A 26,964-nucleotide genomic window follows, 5' to 3' on the forward strand; every position below is an offset into this window, starting at 1 on the left:
CAAACTGAATTTGCTTTACAACAATGTAAATATAAAATACTCAAAAAACATCGATGACAATAGCAGGGGCATGAAAAAACAAAAACACAAGAGGTGTTAAAAAAGCAATATGTTGGGTTTTTTTCCCTTCCCCTCCGTTCTCTCTCGCTCTGTCAAGAGCAGCTTATTATAGCGTATTGATTTATAAAGCTTTAAATGTGATCCTCCATGTCCAAGTCAAGGGCAGGGAGTGAAAGAGAAAGAGTGAGAAGAAGAGAGGGAGGGAGAGAAAAAGAAAGGGAGACGGAGAAAGAAAGGAAGATGAAGGCAAAGGGAGAAAGGCGTCTGGAGACGGATAGAGATAGAAAGAGAGTGTCCACGACGTGGGGAAGTGGCAGCAAGGCATTTTCAGAGCCGCTCTAGAACACAAAAGGGTAATTGTTTTAGCCCAGATGTTGCTTTCGCACAACAAGCAGGATACAATGTTCCTACTGAGCTGATGAGCCCAATCAGTGAAATGATTAAAAATTGATTTTGTCCCTGTAATTACAGTATGTAAACTACTTAGCCGGGATTGCAAAGGAAGTGATTTTCTAATTACGTATATACTCTGGTGTCTAATGATTGGTTTTTTGAAGTAATGAAGAGAGGGTCCTAACGACTCCACTGTGTTCTGTTGTTGAAGGGAGAAGGAAAGAGAAGGGGTGTGTGTGTGTGTGTGTTTTTGTGTATGTGTGTGCACGCTGTGTGCATGTGTGTATTTGTGTGTGTGTGTGTGTGTGTGTGTGTGTGGGAGGGGGTGGAGGGGCATCGTTAGGGCAAGACAGAAGGCATGGATACAAAAGGGGGATGAAAATTGAATTTTTGCCATTTTGCCAGCCAGTGCTCGCACGATAACACGGGGGCCCTGTGTTCGTTTGCATGGGATCTGGAAGCTAAATGGAGGCTGTGACTTCTCATGGGGGTCGCCAGGCCCTGACCAGCCCTGGCAATCTGGACCCTGCAATTAAAACCTCATGGGGGTTAAGGATTGAGGACATCACACAAGCACAGGAGAATTAGCAGTCGCACAGGCCAAATGCACACAGAAATAAGCATAAAGCAAGGCCGTCCTGCTCTGCATATATGTCAACAAGCTTCATTCTAACAAGTATATCACTTTTACTACAAAATGACTATACAGGATTTGAGCCCGTAAGTGAAATAGACTTAGAAAATGTGGCTAGAATATGTCCAGTCATGATTTTACTTCTGTCAGTGTTCATTTTGGCACCTGAACTAGCTTAGGTTAAATCTACTGATGAAAACCTATTTTAATTTAATTCTAATATAATAATTGTGTCGTAATTTCTGTTTGAACAGAACCAATTTGTCTCTATGTTGTACTCGCATTAACTTTATCATTATTTCCCTGTTCTCTTCACTGAAGTCTCCCCAACAACTCATTCAGAGGAAGATTCACTCACGTGTTCACGGAAAACCTGTTACTTTTAGCAATGCTATGTCATATGTGGGTGCAACAGGTCAACTAGATAAATCTGTTTCTGAACAGGAGATATTTCTTGGAGCTGGATAAAACTGTTTTAATAGAGCGACAGTGTATGATTCCTCAGGTGTACTGAAGAATATCTTGAATTTAAACATCTTCCATTCATCCATCTCAAATTATCATTTAGCTTTGATTTGTTTGAAGAAAAATGTCAAGTTCTTCAGAAATCTCTTTTTGACAAACAATTTTTTTTTTGCCATTGTCACAGTTTTAACTGATGAAATCAACACAGATTTTAATATATTATGATAAAGCTGTGTAACATTTGAAGAAAACTATGACAGAAATTAACCCCACTGTACCCTTACCCTAAACTCAACCATCTGATGTGTTATTTTAGCATCGTAAAATGACATGTAAAAAGCTGAAAAGTGTAGAAAAGACATGCAAAATGTGCCTTAAGTGGCATGTTATGTATAAGCAGTTTAATGAAATCATGTGTTTGGCGCTGGTGTAGGGGGGTTGCTGTATGTGAACACTTCAATGAGAAAATTGGTGACATTTATTTCCCTCAATCACTCAGCACATATTTTTATCTTCCACCACCATGGTTCTGATCCACATAAATATGGAGAGATATTGCGAGTAAAAACAGTTTCATAATATGGGAATTTATTTTTTTCTTCATGTAAGGGCTTATATGAAAAATCTGGACGTATTATCATATCAAATGAAGCTCTGGATATCCTGAAATGGTATATATATATATATATAAAAATTAATTAATAAATGAATAAACAAATAAGATGCAGCATCTATGGCTAGCTCTCATAATGACCAAGATAAAAGTTTAAAAGTGAAGGTAGTGAAATAAAATTTGCCTGAAAACCGCTTTGGGCTCATAGGGTTCATATAAGAACCACCGGGAGATTTGTTTTGCTTCCAGATTCTTCTTTCAGTCTTTATGGTTAGCTTAAGCCCACCATCTGGCCCCAGTGTTATATGTAGCATACTGGCATTACAGTCATATCAATAGTCTAATCTAACTCATGCTAAGAAAACAAATATATTTCCCCAAAATATTGAGCTATTCCTGTAAGCACTATATTGAATCCTTGCTACAAAACATATAATATCTAAGTCTAAGTGACTTACATCAAAAAACATCAAGGTAGAGGAGAGATTTAGATGTATGTAACCCCTAATTAGAATTCCAAATAGAGGTGGTTGTTCCCTTATTTGGGATGGCATCTGGTTGAATCCTTGCTCAACTCTGCCAAACTATACATGAAATAACAGCCTCACATTGGATTCTGTGTAAACAGCTTTAAGAACCCAAAATCAATGTGACAACAGTTGGTTGTTCTGTAACAGCAGTGCATACACAACAGAACAGGGAAAGAAATAAAAAAAATAAAAATCTATGAAATACATAAAATTCTTAGCATGTTTGTTCCTCCAAATTTGGTTCAGTATCATTCGGTTTCATTCTGAGATTTTGATAAAAGAACTCCAATAATTGCCTTTCAAAAGACTCTGCGGTCCTATTTCCCGATTGATCTTTGAAGTTAATTGCGTTTTCTTTCTTAAATTTCCACGTGTTTCCCAAAGCAGTACTTAATAATGAGTGCATGTAGATGCCATTAAGAGCTCCTTACCATCATCTGTCTGTGGCGCTGAAGATGATGCTGAATACACTTTAAAGTAACTTTGCATTAGTAACTGTCTGTAAGTCATGCTGAGCATTAAAAATGCATAAATCACAATGCATAAGTGTTGTGAATGACACACACACACACACACACATACACACACACACACACGCACACACACACACACACACACACACAAAAGTACATTTTAGACTTGGAATTGGTCAGGTTGAAAATGGAGCTAAAACCAGATATTACCCTTAACCGCATATACAACCTAAGATAAAGAGCATCAGTTCATTTGCATTATAAATAACATGCATGTTATAGTGTAAATGATATTCTACTATTCCAAAGGTTCTGTAGGTTTTAGAGCTTCTTAAGATGATCTTATCCTCCTAGAATTAGACAGGGGTTACTCATCGGCCACTTCTAAGAGTGTCTTCAATTAGAATGCTTCTGGGAAACACCTCTTAAGGTTCAGAAGGTTTACAAGATGGTGCTTACAATCATCAGCTTGAGATAAACTTGAGGAAATGTGGCACGAGGTAATGGCAGAAATCAGGATTTTAAGAAAAAGAAGCACTCTATGTGTGTCACTTTCAAGCAAACACCAGGTGCTTGTCAAATCTAATTGTTCATGAAGGAAAAGCATCTCCTCCGTTCTCTTTGTTTCTCCTTTCTTTTCCCATCAACCACAAATTGACAAGGCTTCAAAGATGCAACCTTTGACTTGGGTCGTAAATTAGAATCAACCACTGAGTCCGGTAAATAGTGTTATTGTGGCAAGACATAGAGACAATCAAGGAGTCACTCTATCAGACAGGGAATATAGAGATAAACTTACAGGGTCGCAGAGCACATAAAGAGCATATAAATCATACCACACAGAGTCAGCGCCTCACCCATGGCTGCATTCTCTTCTCTGTGCTTAACATATCTAACAAAACTGAACATATTTTCTTATGCTTATCTTATGTTCAATATTGAATATTTAATTATGACTTTATTCATTCATTTTTTAAAGAATTTTTTTTTTTCTGGAGAAATAAAAGGACGTGAGTTAAGCCTCTGCTTATTGGGTGGGAAAGATCTGTGGTTTTTAGTTCCTTGGGAACATTAATAAGTGACAGAAAGCTAGATTAAGAAAGCTGGGATGCGACTAGAAAGAAAAACGACAAAGCTTTGAAATGCTGCCAGTATCACCAACTGCACTCTTCTGACACAGCTGATTGTAAAAGAAGCCGATAGCATAGCCAGCTTAGGCCTTTAATAATTCATTTAGTTAGGCTATGATCTATCATTTTGTACCTTCTGACATGCGATATTGAAATTTAATATTGCATCAATACAAATGATGTATTGCCAGTCGTCGGGAGAAAGGATGTGGATTGCAAAAAGATTTCTGCAAATGTCTTTTCACTCTTTTCACTCTCCCTCTCTCCCTCTTTCCTTTGCATAGCTTCATTGTACTTGAGTAGAAAGGCATAAGAGAAACATCTGTCTTTTTTTCCCAACGCTTTACTCTCGGCTTTGATATGTGTGTTTAAAAAAATGACAAAACACTCAGGGAGAAAGTCTCCTGCTCAAGTCAAGAGAGGCTTGGGGAAAAAAGGGAGGGTTGGGGGTGGAAATGAGTAGCAGAGGGAACATGACAGCAGTGGCTGAGGGAGACGTCATGCGTTGTCAAGATCTTTGACATGACTCTTTAGTGCGGTGAAATCCCACAGGCAATATTCGGGCTACGAACGGAGTGTTAGGTGCTGGGAACCAAAAGCTGCTGTTGCAATGTCAGTCTCGCCTGGCTCTTAGACTGGTTCATGTACACAGTCTGCTCAGAGAGATAGGGATGCACTGATAGCAACACTGGCTGGTGTCAGTCTGAAGTACATTATACCTGCCATATACAGTGATTAGATTAGATTAGATGTTTTTCCTCCACACTAAATGCTGCTATCTGGCACTAAACTGAATGTATATTTCTTTTTGGGGAAAAAGATTAATGTATAAACAACTCTTTAACAATACCAAACAACACTGATTACTTTCTGATTTAGCTCTTGTCTAGTGTTTGTCAGTATAAAGACCTATCAATCAATCTGGGGGTGATAATATGTTCAAGCTCTTTGTCTGGTACGTGAAACAAGGAGCCAACTGTAGGAGGTGTTTTACATGAGGATAAAGACAACAAACTGTAATTTCCATTTGAACTGGAAAATCAAGAGCTCAGTTCCTGAACTTTGTCAACATATCGTTAAACAAGGTGGGAAAGAACTTCAAATAGCATGATTTAGCACCTGGGTGGCCTGTTTAGGACTTTGATTGTTAGTATAGGTGAAATTTAGCGGTTTCTCCCACAGAGGCCCCTGGGTTTTCCCAGCCTGAGAACCTAAATCAGTGACAGTGCAGCAAGTGATGCATTCATTGAATCACATATAGAGTTTGTATTTAATTTTTTGAGGGCAGTTCAGTCAAAATTTCACTAATAAATGAAGAAATCTCTGTCTGCCTTTGTGTGTGTGTGTGTGTGTCTCTCTTCTTCACATATCTGGACAACCATATATCCGGTCCACTTCCAATTTTGTGGGTGTATTGCTGGGGATGCAAGGAAGTGCAGTGTCAAATGAAGTAGATTGAATGAACAGTGATTGTGTTTGTGGTCGTTTTGAGGTCCTCAGTGGGCTTTTGGCTGCCTGTGGGTGGAGCCTAAGTTGCCCTTGTTGCTAGGTAGCATCATCAAAGTCAAATGCATCATACGCATGGCACTGTACACCAAACCGTGTCGCTCTGGTTCTGGACTTGGATCAGCATTGTTTGCATCTGTTACCATTTGGGCAGAAAAAATACAAAACCAAACCAAAAAAACAGACGTGCTTGTGTGAACGCATCCTAACACCACTTCATCACCACTGACTACCCATGCCACATTCACTGTAATAAAATCTGGCTTCTGATTGGCTTGATGATTACAGATGACGGTGTTGATGATGATAGTGATACTGTCAATGACAATAATGATTACGACAATATGGAAGGTGGTCATTACAGTGATACTCAGGATCTTTCCTCTCTGGTAAATATCCAGCTGAGATACACCTAACTTTGACAGCTCTGACGTGTTTCCTCTGTTGGTGTAAAATATATTCCAACAGACTATTCGAGATGAGTGCACATAGCATGTGTCTCTGCTGAATCAGACACTGACCTGTTATTTTGTGTGCTTGTGTCAGTCTCAATCTTGTTCCTTCACACTGATGAGTCTATGTGGCTGTGTCATTAACATCACATTTGTCCTTGTGTATTAGCATTTTTACTACTGATATATGAATGGCAATTAAGCAGGGTGAAGGAAAAACAGTTTAACTGACGATCCCTGCACACATTCGTATGCCATTTAAGAGCTGCTCCCTGATTTTTGAGGTTTGCTCTTTGAAAACAATATATGACATGTCTTTTTCATGCATAGCATTTGCTTTGTTGATTGCGTTAAGGACATTTAATTAAAGGGGAAGAAAACAGTAGTGTAAACACAGCATACTGTTACTAGTGCCTGCATGGCTTCCAGGCATATTGACCTTTAGTTGTGCCCTGACAATGCTCTGAACATCTAGGAAGTCTGCCATGCTTGTAGGTGTCTGGGTATGTAAACAGTGGGGAAGAAAGACACAGTGAGAGAGAGAATTAGGTGCAGTTGGGAGGTGCCTTGGGTTGCACTGGGTCGTGGTGTGCCTCCCTACTCTCAGCCTTATGTCAAGGCTTTATTATTTCACCTGCCAAGGTCCTGACCTGCTCTATCAAGGATCCTTCTTTCTCACACTTCGAGAAAGCAGACATTGATACAACCGCCTTTTGAAAACTTGTGTTAATGCAGGAAGCCCAACAGATTCACACATCGCACACTGCATTTTGATGTTGAAAGGATCAATTGAAGAGATAATTAAAGAATTATTTAAGTCCTTCACCAAGACAAAATGCCAAATATTTTCTCTCTCGCAATGGTAAATTGAAGGCAATGCACGTCTATTTGTGAAGCACTTGTGGATACAAAGGCAATTCAGAGTGATTTACACACGATAAAACAGTGTATTAGAACATTTAAAAGCACATTCACAACAAGTTTAAAAAGAAATCAGTTGAGACAGTTTCACTTTGAGCTGTGGACATTTTAATTTGCATATTTTACAATTCTCCAAAATTGTATTTACCAAAGTTACTGTACAAAAACATGCAATCATGTGAAAAAAGTTACTACCTCTATCTGTACATGTTGAAACACTAAAGGATGAAATGGTGTCTTATCCTAATATGACCAAAAAAAGGCAAAAAAAATTGCATGAGATGTACATATTTTTTCATGTCACTGTAGGTGAAAGAAACAGTTACTTGAAGTATTCTTGCATTATTTGGTGAAAATGAGATTTGACAAAGAAACCTTCCTGATATCACTTTGAGAAAGGTTCCACAGCTAATAAAACTTTCTGACTACCAATCAAATCCTACTTGGACAAGCTCTTCTCATTATTTTGGTTGGTGTTGGTGACTTTCTTGCTTGATAAAATAGTCTTTTTCTTCAAATGTTTCTTTTTGCACGCACACTCTTTCATTATTTCCTTCCTTTCTTCCTCTTGCCTCAGGGATGTGTTTGGCAGGTCAACACCTCAGCAGGTGGGGCGTTGTGGGCCAGGTGACCTTTGTCTGTCATTGTTTTGCTCCTCACACCTCACCCAGGGAGAAGGGGAAGGAGCTTAGTGTATTACACCTGCCACTGACTTTACCATCATCATGCTGGATATTGGTGCAACGTGGGGTGACACTGGTGTGCCAAGGCAAGTAGAGAAGGTCCCTAATGATCTGTACACATGGCCAACAGTTGGGAGATACAAGGCACCTTCGAGAGTGAGCGGAAGTCGTGTAGACTGGGGATACAGTGGATTGAACCTCTGAGCGCTTGTATTAGTGTCTGCTCTAATCTTCACCTGACCAGGTTGAAAAGAACCAAAACAAGCAGCTCCTATGTAGATAACCATAACAAAAGTGACACTAGATTCCAAATGCGATTTGCGTTCCTACATGCAGCATTGAGAGATAAATCAAACGTACCTTGAGTGAGTAAGGGGACAGAGATGAAATGAAATACCCAAATGCTGCCTCCACTGGGGCCTGATTGAGTTCAGGTGGCTGGGAAGTGTCTCACCCAGGGCTAGTTGTCAGTGAAGGATCTGCTGTCTTCTCATCTCTCTGTGCTGCAGGGCTAACTGGTGAACATCGGGTGTGTTGCTTTGACGGATGTTCATGTGCCTCCTGTGTTGTGGGGGGACAGGCCGTTGACACACTTCATATTTCAAAAGCAAGGTCTGAGGAAGAAATGAAGATTGATGCAGAAAAATGGTGCTGCAACTCGTTGCCCTTTCGATCCATATATTATCATTTACACATACATGACACTTTTGTGCATAACTGTATAACTGTATATACATATGCATGGACATGATCCAAGGCCCCACACATATTTACATGGGTGTAGGGGGGGTTTCTTCTGTTATTAGAGACATGTGATACAATTGCATTTGATCTCCAAATAAACAGGGAATCAGTCCATCTCCTTGGTGAAGATGGCAGATGAGATGGACGAGCACATTAGCATTGAAGACAACATTAGATTTGCTCAAAATTATTGATCTTTTGTTTGTGAGCCAAGTCGGCGATAAATAACAGTGCATGGGAGATGTGACTCATTATCACCGTGCCAAAAGCCCGACAGACCTCTGTCAAAGCACACTCTCCTTCCCCCCTCTTTTCTTCCTTCCTTTCATCTCCATCACTACAAACCAATTTAATCTGTTTTTAATCCTTCCCTCTTTTCTGTCTCTGGCGCCTTTAATGCTAGGCCTCACTGTCACTATCTGATTCCCTTAAAATTTAATCCTGCACTGATAACCCTGTATTATTACATATTACACACACACAGGCAGCAGGACGCTCACACATACGTACACATACACATGCAAATATGTACACACAACGTTTAGTGGCTCTCTTAGTGTTTTATTCCTTTTTACCTTCTTAGAGAAGAAAAAATCCTTTTATCACACAATGGGTAATTTATATCCATTACCAGCGTTTTCAATCCTTTTCAGCACGGCTGTCACTGCCTTTGGCACACTCGTGATTAATGTGATCTAATAATAGTCTGCCATTATATTTCCTTTAGTAAAACATGTACCAACATCCTATTCAGCTCCACGAAATTCATTGCCCCTTAAAATATTTTCCCCTTTTCGTTTGAAAGACAAGATTGCTGTTTTTTTTTCTCCTCCTCGTTTCCTCCTAGGAGGTGATTATTTGTTGGTGTGGGGGATGGGGTGCTGGTGGGTTAGTGATGGCACTTCCCCTTTTTTCAGCCACTTACGAGGATGATGAGATTCATGATTCAAAGGTGGTACCACGATTCAAGGTGGTTTGTGTGAATGCGTGTGTGTGTGTGTGTGTGTGTGTGTGTGTGTGTGTGTGTGTGTGTGTGTGTGTGTGTGTGTGTGTGCGTGCGTGGAAGCGTGTCTGCAGGTCAGGATGATTGTGCGGTCCTCACGCTGATAGCATAGCAGTGATGTGCCTTGCTAAGTGGTATGGTGCAGTGGTTGGGAATAGCCTCAGGTGAGTAGGAGCATCATTTATTTCAGGAAAGCGAAACATACCTCAAACGAGCTTACGTTCATTGCATATTCACATTGCTTTGTACAAGTTTTGCACATTATTTTGTTTAGTCCACACTATCTTGAATAAACATGCCATTAGCCGTAATTTTAGTCCATAATCGTTGATTTTGAGGGAAATTCTGTTCACCTCATATATTTAACTGTCCAAAAGCTTGACCACAATTGATTTTAAAATTTTCATTTGTTCATTCTTTTTTTTTCTTTTAAAGCAGGTATTTTTGGAATGGGAGATGGAGAGCAAAGATGCTTCACACAGAATGTGCATAGGATTATAGGTGTGTGTGTGTGTGTGTGTCTGTATAAGTGTGTGTGTGTGTGTGTGTGTGTGTGTGTGTGTGTGTGTGTTGCTGGGGAGGTGGTCCAGCAGTGGGCTCTGTTCCTTCCCAGCCGGACAGCCTGAGCCAGTCTGCCACTCATGGGGCACGTTTCAGATGGGGCGGTGCCAATGCTCGCGCTCGCGCACGCACACACACAAACACACACACACACACACGACTAAAGTCGTGCACACAAAACACACACCATCCTGGCTCCCTCCCACAAAGAGGGTTAACCCTTACTGGGTTCTTAGACTTGTATCCAGGATGAACAGGTGGTCCCACAAAACATGGGCATCCATTTCCCCATGACTTATCCTAGTGTGTGAATGTTTGTGTGTGCGTGAGGAGGGAGGGGTAGACATGGGTGGGGATGGGGGTGTCCACATGACGGCGTAGCTTTAGTACACCTTTTGTATATGTGTTGGATTTGTTTGGTATCAGGGTGTCTGGTGTACAGAGCAGCTTGCGGAGGGTCCCGCTGCTGTGTGAAATTGACATCAGATGGCCATCGTGACAAGAACAATATTACATCCAAGTTTCATTTAGCAAGGGACAGCTAATATATGTGTGCCGTGTGAACATTTGTTTGTGTGTGTGTTCATCGGCACCTGACCCCAGAATCTGACTGCACCAAACACAGCTGTCAACACTTTACATCTATGTTTTTTCCCCTTCTGTCCTGCTTTTCTTTTTTCCAAAATGTCTTTTCTCGAATCCCTGCATCCAGGATCCTTCCATTAAAGATAACTTGTATTGAGCCGCTTCTTATTCCCTTCAATCTGCCTCTCGCTCCTGTCTCAAGTGATCCCTTCCCAGCAGAGAAAATCGAAGGTAAACCTCTTCTGAGGCAAAAAAGGTGCACTCCACTTTGGATGTTTTAAATATCACTCCCTGACGGAGGAGGAGACGCAAGTTGCTTCAGCGAAAAACGTCAAGAACACAAAGTTATGTTTATCACTTGACCGCTGTGATAAGTTACTCTCAGCATCTGTTTACAACACATAGCTGAGACCTTCTCTGTCTTTGATTCACTCTGCTTTACTCATTTATTCGTTTGTGATCTATGTCTCAGCCCATCTGAACTCCAGACGCATGTGAAATAGACATTTTGAAAAATATCAGCAAGTAAGCAAAGAGAGAAAGGCAAAGAGCAGAATGGAGCTGATGAGATAAACATAAACAGCAGAGAGAAAGAAGGGAAAGAAGGTTTCTCTCTGAGTCAGCGTGTTTTAGTAAAGTCTGATTAAACGAGGTAGGAAACCGCTTGGGGTAGTAAATAACAGAGGTGTCAAAATGTTGCTTAATGACCTGGATATCTACTGCATGAAATATGTATCTGCAGATCTATGCAGGAGCTGCAGTTTTTTTTTTCCTTTAATGCCTTAATGTGTAGGGGGAGTTCAGATCTTTAAAACAAGCTTACTGTGAGTGAAAAGCAAGTTTGCTTTACAGGTTTTCTTCGCAGAAGACAGATGAAGCACTTAATGTTATTCACATTGTTCATGTCAAGTGTATAATCATTTTTTTCATGAGGAAATAATATGAATCAAATATACAATGTAAAAAATATAGAAAATTTGTTTAATATACAATGCATTTTTTGTTAATTTAATTGAATATGTTTTTATAACTGAATCTGCACTGAAAAACCATGGGAGTTATCCACCGAAATTAGCACAGGATATTAATGTGTAGGTGCAGTTTTAACCCTATGACACACACGATTGGTCAAAAGTAACCTTTTGATGTGATTTTGTGTTTCGTATCTTTGCATGTCACACATTTTAATACTCAATAATGACCGGCAGGAAGCTGTCGACCTATTGTTTTCTACTAAACAAGCAAAAGTTACAAATAGAACCAAAATTGGAAATGTTGAAACTATTGTATTGTACAGTATTCTGTCTTATTCATAGTGCTGACTTGTTGTGCATTACTTAGAATAAATTCATTTCTAACATTAAATGTTTTTGTATAATAATAAATTAAAAAATATATACGATTAGGTTTTGAGTTTTTCTTGTTTTTAGGAAAAAATATTCTCTTCAAGTAAAAAAAAAAGTTTTCTTCCTATATAGCAAGAAAGAAAATTGTGCATTAAAAAGGGTTTTCAATATATTGTGCATTGGGGTTAAAATACTTCATCTGTCAACTTTTATCTGTCATGGTTTCTTGGGTTTATGTTAAGCCACTTTGTCTTGATCCATAAGGATGTAAAGTTTTGTAAACTGTATACATTTTAGAAATCTGTACCTTTTGTTTATGATTGTTGTTAGTCTTATCGGCATGCAAATATAGACAAAACAAACAACCAAAAAAATAGTAATCTCCATTAGTGGCCATCTCCAATGATGCAGGCTGATCTTTTTACTTTTGATGAACTGGACTGCAAACTATAGATGTTTTGTAATGCATTTTTAAAGGATAGTACTTGGAATTTTACAAATACCCAGTGTTTATTGTTATTTTATACACAAGGGAATCTGCAATTTACTGATCGAGTATTTTCTATTTGTGGGATGATGTAATGCACCATGTATGAGCCATGTCATTGCATTGGTTGTTATGTTCAATCAATAACGTAAATCCTTTTCAAAACTTTAAAATGGTAAATTCAGTATTTTTATTTTAAACAAAAAAACAACTTGGATGTTTGGTTCTGGCATGATATATTCCTATGTATTATTGGTGAAAATTATGAAACGTAGAAAAAAAATTAAATGTTTAAGGGTTTACAGAGCAGGGTGAAGAAAAATGGACTAACAGGAGGAGTTGAATGAACACAGAGCTGGAGGTAGTCAGAGGTTATTGCAGCACAGTCAGCAGTGCATCAGTCGATTCACCTTCCCCTCCTCTTTCCAGGGGGGAAACCCCTTCCTGAGGAGGGGATGCTAGAAGCAGAGAGAGAAGGGAGGGGGGGCAGTGGTGGCAGTGAACTCAGCATTTTCCTTATCTTCTCCCTCTCTCTCTCTCTCTCTCTCTCTCTCTCTCTCTCCCAGGGATCCCTGATCAGTGCCGACCAGAAGCGGAGCTGAAGCTGGCTTAACGGGGCTAAGCACACTGTCACGCTGTCTAAGAAGCCACCCCCACCCACCGTCTGAGGTGACTGTCTGAGGTGACTCAGGGCTTTCAGGGAAGAGGAAGTGTGGGAGGGTGGGAGGAAAGGGAAGGGGGAAAGTTGGGTGGGGGGCAAATTTGAGTGGCGAGTAAGATAGTGGGAATAACCGTGGACTCATTTGGGTATTTATTAGTCACAGAAGTGTTGCATGAATGGGTGAAACTCAAGTGCAGCGGGCAGGAAGGAAGATAGAGGGTGAAAAGAGAGCAAAAAGATGGGGTGAAGAGGAAAAATGTCTGAGCCAATGCAGAATGTTATTCACACACTTTGTGGGGTATTGATGACGGTCACCATGTTATGAAAACGTGACATATACGCACATATTCACAGGTATTCATTCACACACACACACACACACACACACACACACACACACACACACACACACACACACACACACACACACACACACACACACAGCAGTTGGCTGGGAGTGGACATACAGAGGGACCGCATGAGCATATCAACAGATAATTCAGATTTAATCCAATTAGTTATCCGGTATAGTAGGGTTACTCTATCTTTAAGTCCAAGCTGACCGTGTCTCACCACCTTGGTCAGTCCTCTCCCTGCTGTCCAGACCAGTAGCTGTGTATTGTTCATGGCCTAGATTATGTAATATTAATATGCATGTGTCTGTGACTTGACCTATGTCTGAAAGCTTCAGATACAGGGAGGAAAGTGGGGGAAAAAAATGTATGTCAAGCCTAGGAGAATACACAGAGAAGCTTTGAAACCTCCACATCATTGTCTGTGACTGAAATGGAAACCCAGCAGGCCTGTGTGGCCTGACACTCTGGCATGCTCCAAGGATGCAAGGTTAGTTCACCTAGCAGCTATTTCTTGTCCAACTGTGGAATTGCCTTTGCCATCATATTGGGAATATCTAGCCAAGGTGCGGATGAACAAGTTGCATTCATCTGTTAATAGCAGGCCGAATACATGTAGCCTTGGTAGAGATTTATTTCAGTTGATATTAAAGTGAGGACTGACTGCGAGGCTGGTTTGGCATCTCAATGCAGTAGCATGACAAAGTTAGTGAACTCTTCTCACGTCACCTTCTCTCATGCTTTCCTTTCCCAATTTTGGAAGCCGACAGTAAATGGATCTGCAATAATTCAGATGTGAGTGGGAGGATATATACATATATGTGTGTGTGTGTGTGTGTGTGTGTGTGCATGCGTGTCTGGGTGTGAATGTGTCTGCAGCTGTGTGTCATTGTAAAATCAGGCATTATGGCAAAAAATGCATGAATAATTTAACACTCACATTATTTTTCGAATGCCATTCTTTAGAATCTGACTGCGTCACTCTAACAAATGCGTATGTCGGAAAGTTCAGGGGATTTTGTAGAGTGCCTGTGAACAGTGAGTGATGGCAACCAGCCGACTCTCAGCTCCCTCTTGTCTACCAACAGCTCCATGTGAGCCCCGTGCACCATATTCCTTCTCAGAACTAACACCATGGTGAATCGAAACAAAAAGGCCACATATTTTATTTATGTGTCAAATGTGTAGTGAAAGGAGGGTAGGAAGGAGGTTGCAGGGCGTATCACTCCATCTGATATCATTCCATCCATGCGGATCCATTCTAGCAGACAGAGGGAGACGGGAAAGGAGCGAGCACAAGAAGGAGGGAGGAAAGAAAGGAAAGCTGAAATGGTGGTCATATTGATTTGTCAAAGAAATACAGCATTGCGTGATTTGCTTAAACGTCCACATAAACCTGAGCTGTCAGAGGTGGGCGTGCATATATTGACATTTGGCCACACAGACATGGATTGTGGATTTTCTGTTTGGCTGAGCTATACACAGTCTTACCCGCTGGCTTCATGTCGAAACAGCCAAAGTGGCCCTTGTTTTCTCATGAATGTGCTTTGCAGAGTACCGTGTATCTAAACTCCCTAATCTTCCTCCAAAAACTCCCTTAATTAGTCAAATTGCCCAATCGCTACAAACTGCTTACAAAAAATTTAACTTAAAGTCCACTTGGTGGCTTTTTTGTGGCTCTTTCAACTACGTCTCTCAATATTCTTCAACACATATGATTGAGAAATGCTCTGTGGATTTCATATTTAGCTGCTACATTACAATTTTACTACGGCTTACATTTACTATTTTATGGTATCATAAAGTGCACTATCACAAAAAAAAAATGAATGAAACCAAGTGAAGCTGAATGAAATACGAGTGCAGCATACATGATTCATGAGAAGAATGGAGCACTGACCTTCCAGGGATTCCAGGTGCCTATGCTTACAAGGCTCACTGTTAAGCTTAAGTTCACTGGTGGGCCAAATTCCAAGAAACGCATTTCAATCCAGTAACACCTCCAACATTCTAAGCCTAATTTAACCACTTCAGTCCCTGGCTATTTTTTAATTTGGAAATCAATCAAGTGCCACGTCATTCAGCGTAGGCGATCATTTCTCTCCATCTAATCCGATCTTTTGCCTTCTGAATTGTGACTGTTGTATTTGGAAATACACACCCAAAATCCAATCAGTCCACAACTGAAAGGTCACAATAAACCATTTTTGTAAGGGTAATGGACACCTTTGAAATTTTGAAATGCTCTAAGTCTCTGTATCCCTTACCAGGTCAAAACAAACTCAAGAACAAAATTTTAACATTTGTCTTTCAAAATTATAAGTTAGAGAGTGTATACCAGCTTTATAACAATGAGTCACTGGCGCTGTTTCTATTGCAGCTCCTGAAAATTCTGGTTAGCAGCTCTACCAAATAACGCAACAGAAATGAAGCACACACACATTCAACCCATATCAGTCATAGTGTTACCAGGAGGCCACTACATTTTAGCCGTTTGGAAAGAAAATGTGTCATGTAACCTGTCTGTCTCCTGACAAGCAATTTATTTGCAGAATTTTCATGATACTTGTGTCTCTTTGCACACAATGCCTTGATAAAATAATATGGCTTTTTTTTTTTAATTTACCCCCAAATGACTATTTCTCATTGCAAGCAACTTTCTTAGAAAATCACAAAAGTATCCCCTCTGAGTAGTCACATTGAAACTATGACACCACACAAAGGCCAAAGAATGACACACTTTTAAAACAATTTACAGACAGATTCATTGTTGTACTGTGGGTAGCAGCACACAGTTATACATTACGTAAAACTATTTGGAAAATGATTATCTCTAAGTAAGCACATGAATACAACATGGCCTGAAAGGCTATAAAATAAGTCAGTTTCAAAATTGCAACATGCTTTGGAAGCGAAATACCAGTCTCCCTTTTCCTTTACACCATCTTTTACAGTGAAAAACACTGGCAACAAAGACAATGAAGTGAAAAATAGGACAAATTTGAAGTTATTCCCCAGAACTACTCAAATCAAACATGAGTGACAAAGTGTATATCATATGATGCTGACCATGTAGTGGCATGAGAAATAGTATGTATAGTCATGAAACTGCGCCTCACATTGGAAACATAGACATTATAGAACACTGAAACTCAAACCATTACTAGTCAGGCATACCTTATGCTACACTTGTTCTGATGGCATGTTTAGAAACCTCAACTTGTGACCTTTTCAAAATGGCTGAGCACGCTCGATGACCTCTCAAAATGGCGCCCCCTCCTCGCATTTTAAATGCTTAAAACATAACTTGTCATTTCTGCAAGATCAATGAAAACCATAATCCCATAAACGTTGTCATGCATCTGCAGCTGCCTAGTATTATCTCATTTCTAAAATACAGCACCTCAGAAAATAAATAATAATACATTGCAATGTTTTGTGAAGATATAACCTCACTTAAGACCATCCATGCAAAATTAGCTGACACTTGCATCTAGAAAATACTAAGACAGCAACATTGCGCTTAATTGGTTCGAGGAATCTGCCAGTGATTCCATTGTGTTTATCCACCTTCAAAAAGTCTCACATTTGACCATTGGGGAATATAGACAAGCTCTCTTCCACTCTGTGACTACATACCTGGCACAAGGACAAGAGTGGAGAGAGGAATGAAATTAAAGAGCAGTTAAAGAAAACTGGAGAAAAGAGCAGAGTGTGCACAGGGCCATAAAAGGGATAGTTTAACCATTGATCGAGAGCAGTGGTGGAAATGGCAGCTGTAAATCAATTTTATCTTGGAGCAGCTAAAGAGTGTTTTCTAATGAGGTTAATGCCATGTAATGTCTAAATTCCTCTGCTTAAAAGATGCCCTCAAGGTGGTGGCGAGAGATAGATGTCGCCATGGAAAGCTTAACACCTCACCATTCAGCACCAAGCCAAAGGATGCCTCTTTCTTCCAGGGAGTTTGCATTCTAAATCATGGTATCCTTTTATTTGTTAGAGGATTTTAAGGGGTCGTTTTATCATCCAGCGCACCTTTGTCTAGACAGCTTGTTTTATTAAAAGACAGATATGTCTGCGGTCTAGTTTGGCCATTTAGTAAATTATTCATTCTCTGTCCATTTCCCATATGATGAACTCCTTTCTAACCACAACTACAGCATATAAAACAAACACACAATTGACCATGTGCTATTTCACCACTTTTAAATAATTATATCAATCACATTTGAACAGATATGGCAGTTTTGAAATACCACTCATCGTTTCAGTGCTAGGCAGCACTAGAACGCCATATCAGAAGGTTCCCCGGCACCGCCACTAAAATAACAAACTACCCCAGTGCTAATCACGTGGTGACACTGAAAGTGTAATGTATGTGGACGGTTGGCAGAGTTGCTGCTGCTACACCAGGCTTCCACTAAAATCTGTGATACTGGCAACACCAGTGGCATGAGAGCAGCAATGTACGACGCAAATGCAAAAATAGACCAGTCTTCTATTTTTTGCTCAAGGTATGCGTGGCCCTCTTACACAGAACTGGGTCATAAAGTGCCAAAAATTAAAGCTAAATTACTGCTAAAAAAGAAATGACTACTTTGCCACTTTATACCAAACAAGGATTCCACTTCATAATCACCCCATAGGCATTTCATTGCCATTATTAGCTGTCTGTTGCTTAGTAACTTTATCACTTACAGCGTCTACTGTAGTCTGTAGCTGTCAACTTACCCATATTACATAAACTCGTTGAAAAACGTAAAGTCTCATAGCACTGCGGTAGTTACAGAAATCAGAGACATAATCCCAAAATGATTTTGCAAAATGATAATTGTTTTGCACAAATGTCATGCTGTACATGTGCTGCTGGTGTAGTCAGTAAGAAGATTCATTTCGCTCCACGGACATCCCGCATATGCTACATGTTTAATATCCACAGTGTGACAGATTATAACTGAACTTGACCTCTGGCAAATAGTAATGAATAAAGGGCGATGAAGCCTGAGTGTTGAGACCAGAGGGCAGAACAAACATCCATCCATGCAGTACAGGTTTTTCCAAAAATGCATGTTCACCCATAGAATCATATGCCACTGTACACTAGAGCAAAATTAAAATCAATTTGTCAATGGTGTTAAAAATTATGTCTGTCAAGCGTAACCAAGTCTGGGTCATGGTACCAACAGACTAGGTAAATCCGCAGTGTTGTCATTTTGCCTAGATGCACCATTGAGATCCTTGCCCAGAGTCTCTTCAGGTATAGTTGTATCCAGAATAAAGGAATCAATGTCCTTAGACACCACAAACAGCCCCAGTGAGAAATCTTGATGCTACTCCTGTTTATGTAACCTACCTAGCCCAATGGAAGCCAAAATAAACAAGCTAACAAAGGCAGAGCCACAGACTTGTGGTTAACAAACTTTTTAACACAGTAATCTCTTCTGTCAATGCTAGACTTAATATTGAGTTTTTTAATAATGACGATCCCTTTAAGTATTTTGTTTATTGGGTTTCCCTGGATGTGTAACCTTGTCAGAATAAAATGAATCTCTGAAACTGCCCTTAGATCATGCGGAATTTGATCAAAATATCACATTAAAGCCTATTTGGTTTAAAGGGTTTAAACACTGGTATAGCAATTATACAAAATTGAGTAATGGCAGAAGTTTAAAAAGACAAGTTGGCATCATCTAATTTTCTCTGAAACCCCAGACCTGACCTGAGGGTGTGGCACTATATTGTGAAGAGAAAATTCAAATAGTTTGTGCGTCTTGATCAAGCACAAATTTACAGGACTTCAGTGAGTGTATACGAATCTGAACAGTTAAAAGTAGTGAAATTAAATGGGTGGGTGAGCTTTCAAAAGGCCAGATTTCAAACTAAATCATGTCTGTAGGTAATTACGGTGTGCAAAACACAAGCATAATACAAGCAAATTTCATCCACTGTTGTTTGGACAGCCAGCATCTGTGTTTTTTCCGGAATATACTGCCTGCACCCCTTCCTGAGTTAGGATAGGCAGAAGTACTTAGACAGAAGGGGGGGTGGGGGGGTGGGGTGTTAAGATTCATCAACTGATACGGCCTTAGCTGATGTGTACAGGGATTCCCACAGCATCCAGTATCAAGACTAATCACAAGCTAGCTAGCATGTCGGTAGACGCAGACATGTTAAAATATTACATTACACAAATTACATTAGTTAGTAATGGAGGCATAAGGAATCCTGTTTGTCTTCAGTGAGAGTGATCCGAGCTGTCTGTAAGCTGTAAACTAGACTCCTCCATAGGGTTGCTGATTGAAAGCAGCTCACAATCAGGAAGTGCTTTTTTTGGGATTTGGACACATTAGGAGTGCATTGCATTATAGGAGAGGCTTGGATGATTCACGGTGATGTCAAAGAGGCTTCATGAATCTCCGATGCTAAGGAATCACACCCATCACAGTGGTGGTGATTGTAGAACGGATGCAGTCTATTTCAAACTTTAATTAGTCCAACAATCACCATATATATCCACTGAACTGTATATATATGTTGACAGATTTACACTATACATGATGCACTGGCTATAATTGATTGGGAAACAGACAGAGGATATGCAAACACAGATTTAAAATAATGCCACTCGAGAACACAGTGTCTTCAAACCACTCGGCTATGTGTGAGAGTGTGTGTGAGTGTGTGTGCATGTGTGTTGTGGGGACAAAAATCTGTTTATATAGTCACATTGCAAGGACCAGGCTTTTTTTTTACCTAAATCATTTAATCTAAGGGTGGAAACTTGGTTTTAGGTGAGGATAAGGTTAAGTTTAGGTTAAGGTTGGGGCAAGTCAATGTAATATCCTCAGGAGTGATGGAAACATGACTCTGTGTGTGTGTGTGTGTGTGTGTGTGTGTGTGTGTGTGTGCACGCGTGTGTGCGTGCATGTGTGTGTGGCAAAAAAAAAAAAAAATGAGTACAACCAGCATGAACGCAGCATGAAACTTAAGGAAAGTTCATCTCCACAGACCTCTAGCATTGATCACTGGGGCCCTAAAGCTATTATCATGATCTAATTAGGTTTAACATAAGTCTGTGTCACGGCCCGGTGCAAGGCTGCCTTGTCCCCAATTCCACACTTTCACAGCACCCCTATTTAAAAATAGCACACATGCACCACATGAATACTAATACTTTTTTTTTCCAGTTACACTGAGATCTACTTTAATGTCAGAGTGAGGTCTAAGCAAAGAGAAATGATGTAATTCACAAGCCGTTGAACAAGTGTGGGGTAACCTCCCAGGTTTCCCCTCTCATGTAGATGCATGAAGGCACTGTGGCAATCCATCAAAGAGAAATAAGTTATTGAATTAAAAAAAAAAAAAAAAACATATTTTTTATACCATACTGTACTGCACATTCATATGTAAGTGTTACTCTGGAAAATAAATAAAAGCTTTGATGAACTGGCTGTAGAGGGTGTTTGAATCAGCAGTTATTTTAAAAACATGCTGCTTTAGTATCGCTGAGAAGCAGTAGAGTGGTCTCTGGTTTGTTGTACATGTTTTCTGTTGATGATGCAACTTATACAGTAAACTGACTTTAAGCCACAGTAGCCATAGTAATATATATTAGAACATAATTGTTTTTATTGCTGAGGTACACATGTAAAATAGCCTTCTGATATTGTTTTAAATTTTTACAGTTTGGTATCTTGCTGTCTATAGCTGTAGCTTTCAGTCAGCTTTACACTTTCTGTGTTCTGTGAACTGTGAGTTAGAGATGATCTGAATACCCCAGGCTTCAAAGGTAAAAAGGGTGAAACATGCAGCGAGCGCCTATAAACTTAGCTGTCAAAAACACTACTACTTTAGACTTTAATAGAATACTACAATCTATTTAATTTGTTATGTACCTCATATCTGGGTTGAGGTGCTTTAATACAGTTGAGAATTACTGTTCTGGCACCTTATTCATTTTCAACGTGATTAGCAGCGATGGTGTGCATGGCTAGCGCAGTGGGTGGCAGTGGCCAAGTGCACCCGCCTTCTCTTCCCCTACACACACATACACACACACCACACACACACAAACAGATACCAGCTCTCACATGTACAAACTTAAGAACATGAATGCATACATTACAGTCTTATTATTTCAGGGCTATGCTGAGGAACCATGCTTCAGTCTCCATACAGGGAAAGACAAGGCGGCAAAAAAAGGTGTTAAGAGGAATCCCCTCCCTCTACACGACTCCTGTGTCCTCTGTTATTATGAATAGTAGTAAGAGAGAAATGCTTATAACCCATTCAAATGTGTTCATGGTTTCTGAAGGACCACTCTCACCAAACGAGCTTCCCCCCCTCCCTCTTTTGATTGATATGTGAAATCCGTCTCCCTCTGCAGCTCTAAAGGCAGTCCCTGTGTGCGTCTGAAAGGTGCTCATTGTTGAGTAGAGACCACTTTGTCAAGAAACAATCCTGTTCCCAAGGAAGCTGAGAATGTCTTAAAAAAGATACAGGCCCTTATTGTGTACATTGGGGAACTTTAATTTTGTGTGTGAGGTCATTTTAATCCTGATTAATTTTTATAGTAGCGGTTGTAGTTCAATGGCTGGTCGCCCTAATGCTCTAAAGAAGGAGCAAAATAAAGGAAGAATGGGAAAGAATGAAAAACCCACCCACAGGCCCACTGAACAATCCTAAACTTAAAGTGTCACAGAGAGTGAGGAGGAAGGATAGAGGCCTTTGTTGATGGACACATTGGGATGTATTTAAGTTCTACAAAGGAGAGTCCCTGAATGGAGGCCTGATTTTTGCTACAAGGTTTAAAATGTGTGGTCTAAGGATAGATTTGCCACTTGATAAAGTTTGTGTAGGGTAATCTCTCAGGCCACAGGGGCTGAGGAGACTTTGTCTCTGAACTGGTGCAGAAGAGGAAAAGCAACAAGCTTCAACGCAGACATGCACCTGTGACACTGCATGTAAGTGAGCATTCTCACTCTGCATACTGGATATTTCCATGCCATTGTTATCAAATGTGACCTCGGCAAACTTTCACATTGTCAGAGTCTTATTCTTTTTAATAATTGAACTCTCAGACTTCATCTCTTGTGCAAACCAATGGTCTTATTTGAATAGAAGTTTGTCTTTTCAGCTGAGCTGCGTGGCTGTTTTGTTGCTAGTTCGCCCTCTGGCCTCTTGTAGGTTTAGACTAGACACGAGCCTATTAGGTAGCTGAGTTGAAATGTAAACACCAAGCAGCTAAAACATGTGATTCTCCAAACTGGATAAAATTCCCAGAATTTTCTGGGTACATTTTAGCAAATTAAAACCCTAAATAAACACATAACTTATTTTATTTTGTTGCATTCTTCAAACATTGCAGGAGGTTTGCTCATCGCCACTGCGGCTAAATGGAAACTGGATCTTGTTTGAGAAACGGCAGGGTGAGACCAAACAGTGTGATTCATAATGGTTATTTATGTACCATGTAGCTGAAACTCAGCGGGGAGCAAAGGCATGGTCTTTACTAAGTACATCTTTTTCTGCTTAGTTTCTCCTCAGTTGGGCTCGCGGCCTGTCTTTCTGATATCATCTCAGCGTTTTTGATCATCCCCAAAATAACGAGTGTAGGAGTCTGCTGTTCTTGAGCAAAGAAATTAGGTTCATTCAAACAAGTTTCACTGGTGTGTTGTGACAATCAAGTCGGAGGCAGACAGACGCGCATAGCTTCGGTTACCTCTGGTTTGGTGACAGATCCTCATCATTCCTTCAAATTCCAGCAGCTAGCAAACTTACAAATAAACAAAAATAGAAAAAATATTACCATTACCACTGACACTTGTGTCCCCTTTAGTCAGAAAAAAGACACATTTCTAACTTTTGGGGAAAAAAAGACCTTTTTCTTTTCTTTCCTCTAACTGTCCTTTATTTCTTTCTCTGCTTTTCCCTCCTCCCTCTTTCCCCTCTGTTCTGAGATGCAGAGATCCAAGTGCGCAGTGGTGCATTACTAAGGACACCTGCTCTGTTGACGTGGCCAGGCAGATTGACTGTGTGTTTGAGTGTTAGTGTGTGTGTGTTTGTGCTTTTTATTCATTCATCAATTTTTAAGCTGAGACAGGGACCAGACCCATCAAAAATTATTCTGAAGTGAATCTGTTCAATTCTGCTTCAGATTCAGCATAATGGGCTTTAAATCCAGAATTGACTGCAGCAGTGCCCTTAAGCCACCAAAGTAGTAAGAAAATCAAAGCAGTGCTACACGGTGAGGTTTCATAAGCAGAACAGAAAGACAAACATCAATGCTAGAAAAGATGTTTTTTTCATTTTATTTATTTATTTTTTAAATACCAAATCATCATCTTTAATTTAAATCATTCAGCTCTATTCATAATGATGATTCAAAATAGATTCATATGTAGTATGTCCAAATTCTGTCCATGAAAACACTTTTCTGCCATAGTCCTGAGTCAAAATCTTAGACCGTGTTTATACCAATGAAAAAAAAAATTAAAAGCAAAATATGGGACCGCTCTTCCCACCATTTCAGTAATTCTTCTTTGAAAAAAGAGTGTGAGTCCTCTTTCCAGAGGGTAGAAATGAACAAAGGAAGGAGAGTTCAATGTCTAGGAGGGCACAATATGTTCTGTTACATTATACTCTACTTTTTCTATTGCTCTGGAAGGAGAAAAAGAGTGGAAGTGAAGGAGGCAAAAGGCGAGCAAAAAGGAATATTTTGCCACCTTATTACTGACATTTGAATGAGTTCTGTTCGCATCCACTCCTAAACCCCCACCCCATACTCCCACCGCACCCCAACCGACATACAAAAAAATTCTTATTCACTTAGTATGTAGGTCACATTACAGTGGTGTCTAGCTATTGGACATGGGCTTAGATAACTGTTTGTCGAGTATTAAATGCTTTCGCTGCATCAGCAGCCTCTGCCACTGGTATTTCTCACACAGCTGTGCAACTGAAAGGAGGCAGCGCCGCAGCAAAAATCATGTCACACTCATGCACATGCACACACATGCTTTCAACCTCTGACGCTTTTTTGTGTACACTTTAAAATTCTTGTTTGTGTAAAACATTCACTCTTCTCATATAAAGGTTCCCAATGTGAAGCTGAAAACTGCTTTTCAAAGCCAGCCAGAGCAGCATCTGTAAATGAGGACCGTGCTTTGGTGAATACGAGGTAAACCCACTGACCTGAGGTGCTAACTCAAGCAGATGAATCTTTGCTTTTCTTACCTCTTATCCCTGTTTGCTTTGGGTGACCTTGCACACCAGCTCTGATGCAGTGTGTTCACATAGCACTGCCCTAATGGCTTAGATAGGCCTCAATGTGGCCAGTACTTTCCACTGAAAACACCCCTCGATGTTCGACCCTTTCCCTCGTCAGTGGTACACTTGCTGTTCGCTACAACCACTGCAACCTCTGATTTGAAAATGGCCAGGCGGAGGTGCGGGGCAGAGGAGAAAATTGCACCTGCTTTTATACCAGCAGGATCCAGGCAAGGAGTTAAGTGTTCACTTAAAACAGAAAGGCAGGAGACAAGAGGGGCACCGAGCTGCCGTACAGTTTTGCCCTCTGTTGTCTTTGCATGAAATGAAAGATGCAAGAAGTATGTGTGTGTGTGTGTGTGTGTTTGTGAGTTTTCTTCCCCTCCCTCTGTCCTTTGTATGAAATGAGCCCAGATGGTGATTGATTTTTCAAGTGCTGACATCCCTGCTTGAGAAGCACCCCTCCATTCTACACACACACTCACACAGACATGCACACACACACACGCACACACACACAGACACACACTCAGACACACACACACGCACACACACAGACACACACACACACACACACATGCACACACATACCCTTCTTTGTGCCGAGCAAGTCAGGCACACTAACATCTCAGTGCCATCATCATCTTTGTGACTGCCAGCAACCACCATTGATTGACAAAAGTATGCATGCAAACAAATACACACACACACACACACACACACACACACACACACACACACACACACACACACACACAGTCATCCAAACACACAAGCACAGAGCAAGAGGTCATTTCCACTCTGCCCTTGTTTACAGATGCTGCTTTAAAAATCCAAACATGTAAAGGCAGTCAAATGACATATAAAAATCCGAAAGACAATCTGCTTTTGCACAAATGAATTTGAAACTGTTAGTTAATAAACTGTTTAGCTGATTGACAGAATGTTAATCAACAGTTTTTAATAATTAAAAAAATCAATTTTTTGAATGTTTATGAAGCAAGAAATGCCAAACAATCACTGGTTCCAGTCCCTCAAAAGTGAGAGCTGATTTTTTTTTTTTCTATCATTGTGTATTGATTTTAATTTTGTTTTGGACTGTGTGCTCTGTACAAAGCAAGCAATTTAAAACTATTATTCTCCTCTCTTGGAAAGTTTTACAAGCAAATTTTAGTGTTTGAATAAACAATTTTCACACAATGAACAAGACCAACACAACATTTTTTAAAAAATGTTTTGAACGAATATTTAAATTAATCAAGGAGACTGTCACAATCATCAGACTAATTAATAACATTTCAACCTAAAAAAAAATGTAGTGTGTGCCAAAAGAAAACAACCAGAAACACACACACAATTTTTCAATGTTAAGTATTTATATTCAACCGATTGTATTGTATTATTTGTTAAATGTGCACTGAACACATAAGATTAAAGTTTAAAATCAAACACAAACTAGATATGAAAATGGTCATATGTAGAATGACCTTGTGAATGAAAGAGAAAGAAAACAGACAACAAAAGATAATGATGTCGAAGATATTGTGCAGAGTAGCATTTTACAGAATCTTCCCATGGTGAAAGGCAGATAGAGACACAGAGAAATGGTAGCAGGGGTAGCGTAAAGTGTCAGAGAGCTGTATGCCACAGCAGCCCCATTGAGTTAAAGTGGCTGTGTGGCTAAATGATGTCATTGGCTAACTAGGCGTTCTCAGGCCATTGCCTCTGTTTGCGTGACTAAATACATACAATTAAGGCCTCGGCACTTCTCAATCTCTGTGAACTCATTGTTATCCCCGGGTTCAAGTGCACTGATAATGGGGGGCAGAGGAAAACAGGCATAGCAGTGAGAGAGACAGAGAGCTGGTGGGTAAAATAGACATCTCATTATTAGTGGCATTCTCTTTCACCCCAACAGCGCTACTAAAGCCTTGTTCACTAATCTGTCTCCTTTTCTGTCTGTTTTCTTTCTTCCTGTAGCTTTCTCTCTCTTTGTCTCACTTTTTATGTCTACCTTTTACTATGATTTGAACATTTGTTCTGGTTTTCTTTCCTTTCCTGCCTTTCTCTCGCTACATCCCTCTCCTTTGTTTTGG

The 26,964-nt window shown here is 40.0% G+C and overlaps 1 protein-coding gene across 6 annotated transcripts in view; it reads left to right on the forward strand.

Moving 5' to 3' along the window:
- znf536 (zinc finger protein 536) overlaps positions 1–26,964 on the forward strand; it is a 234,145-nt gene that overhangs the window by 33,453 nt on the left and 173,728 nt on the right. For 5 of the 6 annotated variants that reach the window (XM_035952001.2, XM_055009035.1, XM_023278425.3 and 2 more), the window contains one exon: positions 13,153–13,255. The gene's annotated coding sequence lies outside the window, so the exon portion shown is untranslated. Of the gene's footprint in view, positions 1–13,152; positions 13,269–26,964 lie in introns of all 6 variants that reach the window. The other variant, XM_035952004.2, reaches the window with a different exon arrangement.

This window comes from Amphiprion ocellaris, chromosome 1 (genome assembly GCF_022539595.1).
Source record: "Amphiprion ocellaris isolate individual 3 ecotype Okinawa chromosome 1, ASM2253959v1, whole genome shotgun sequence".
NCBI classification, from domain to species: Eukaryota; Metazoa; Chordata; class Actinopteri; family Pomacentridae; genus Amphiprion; species Amphiprion ocellaris.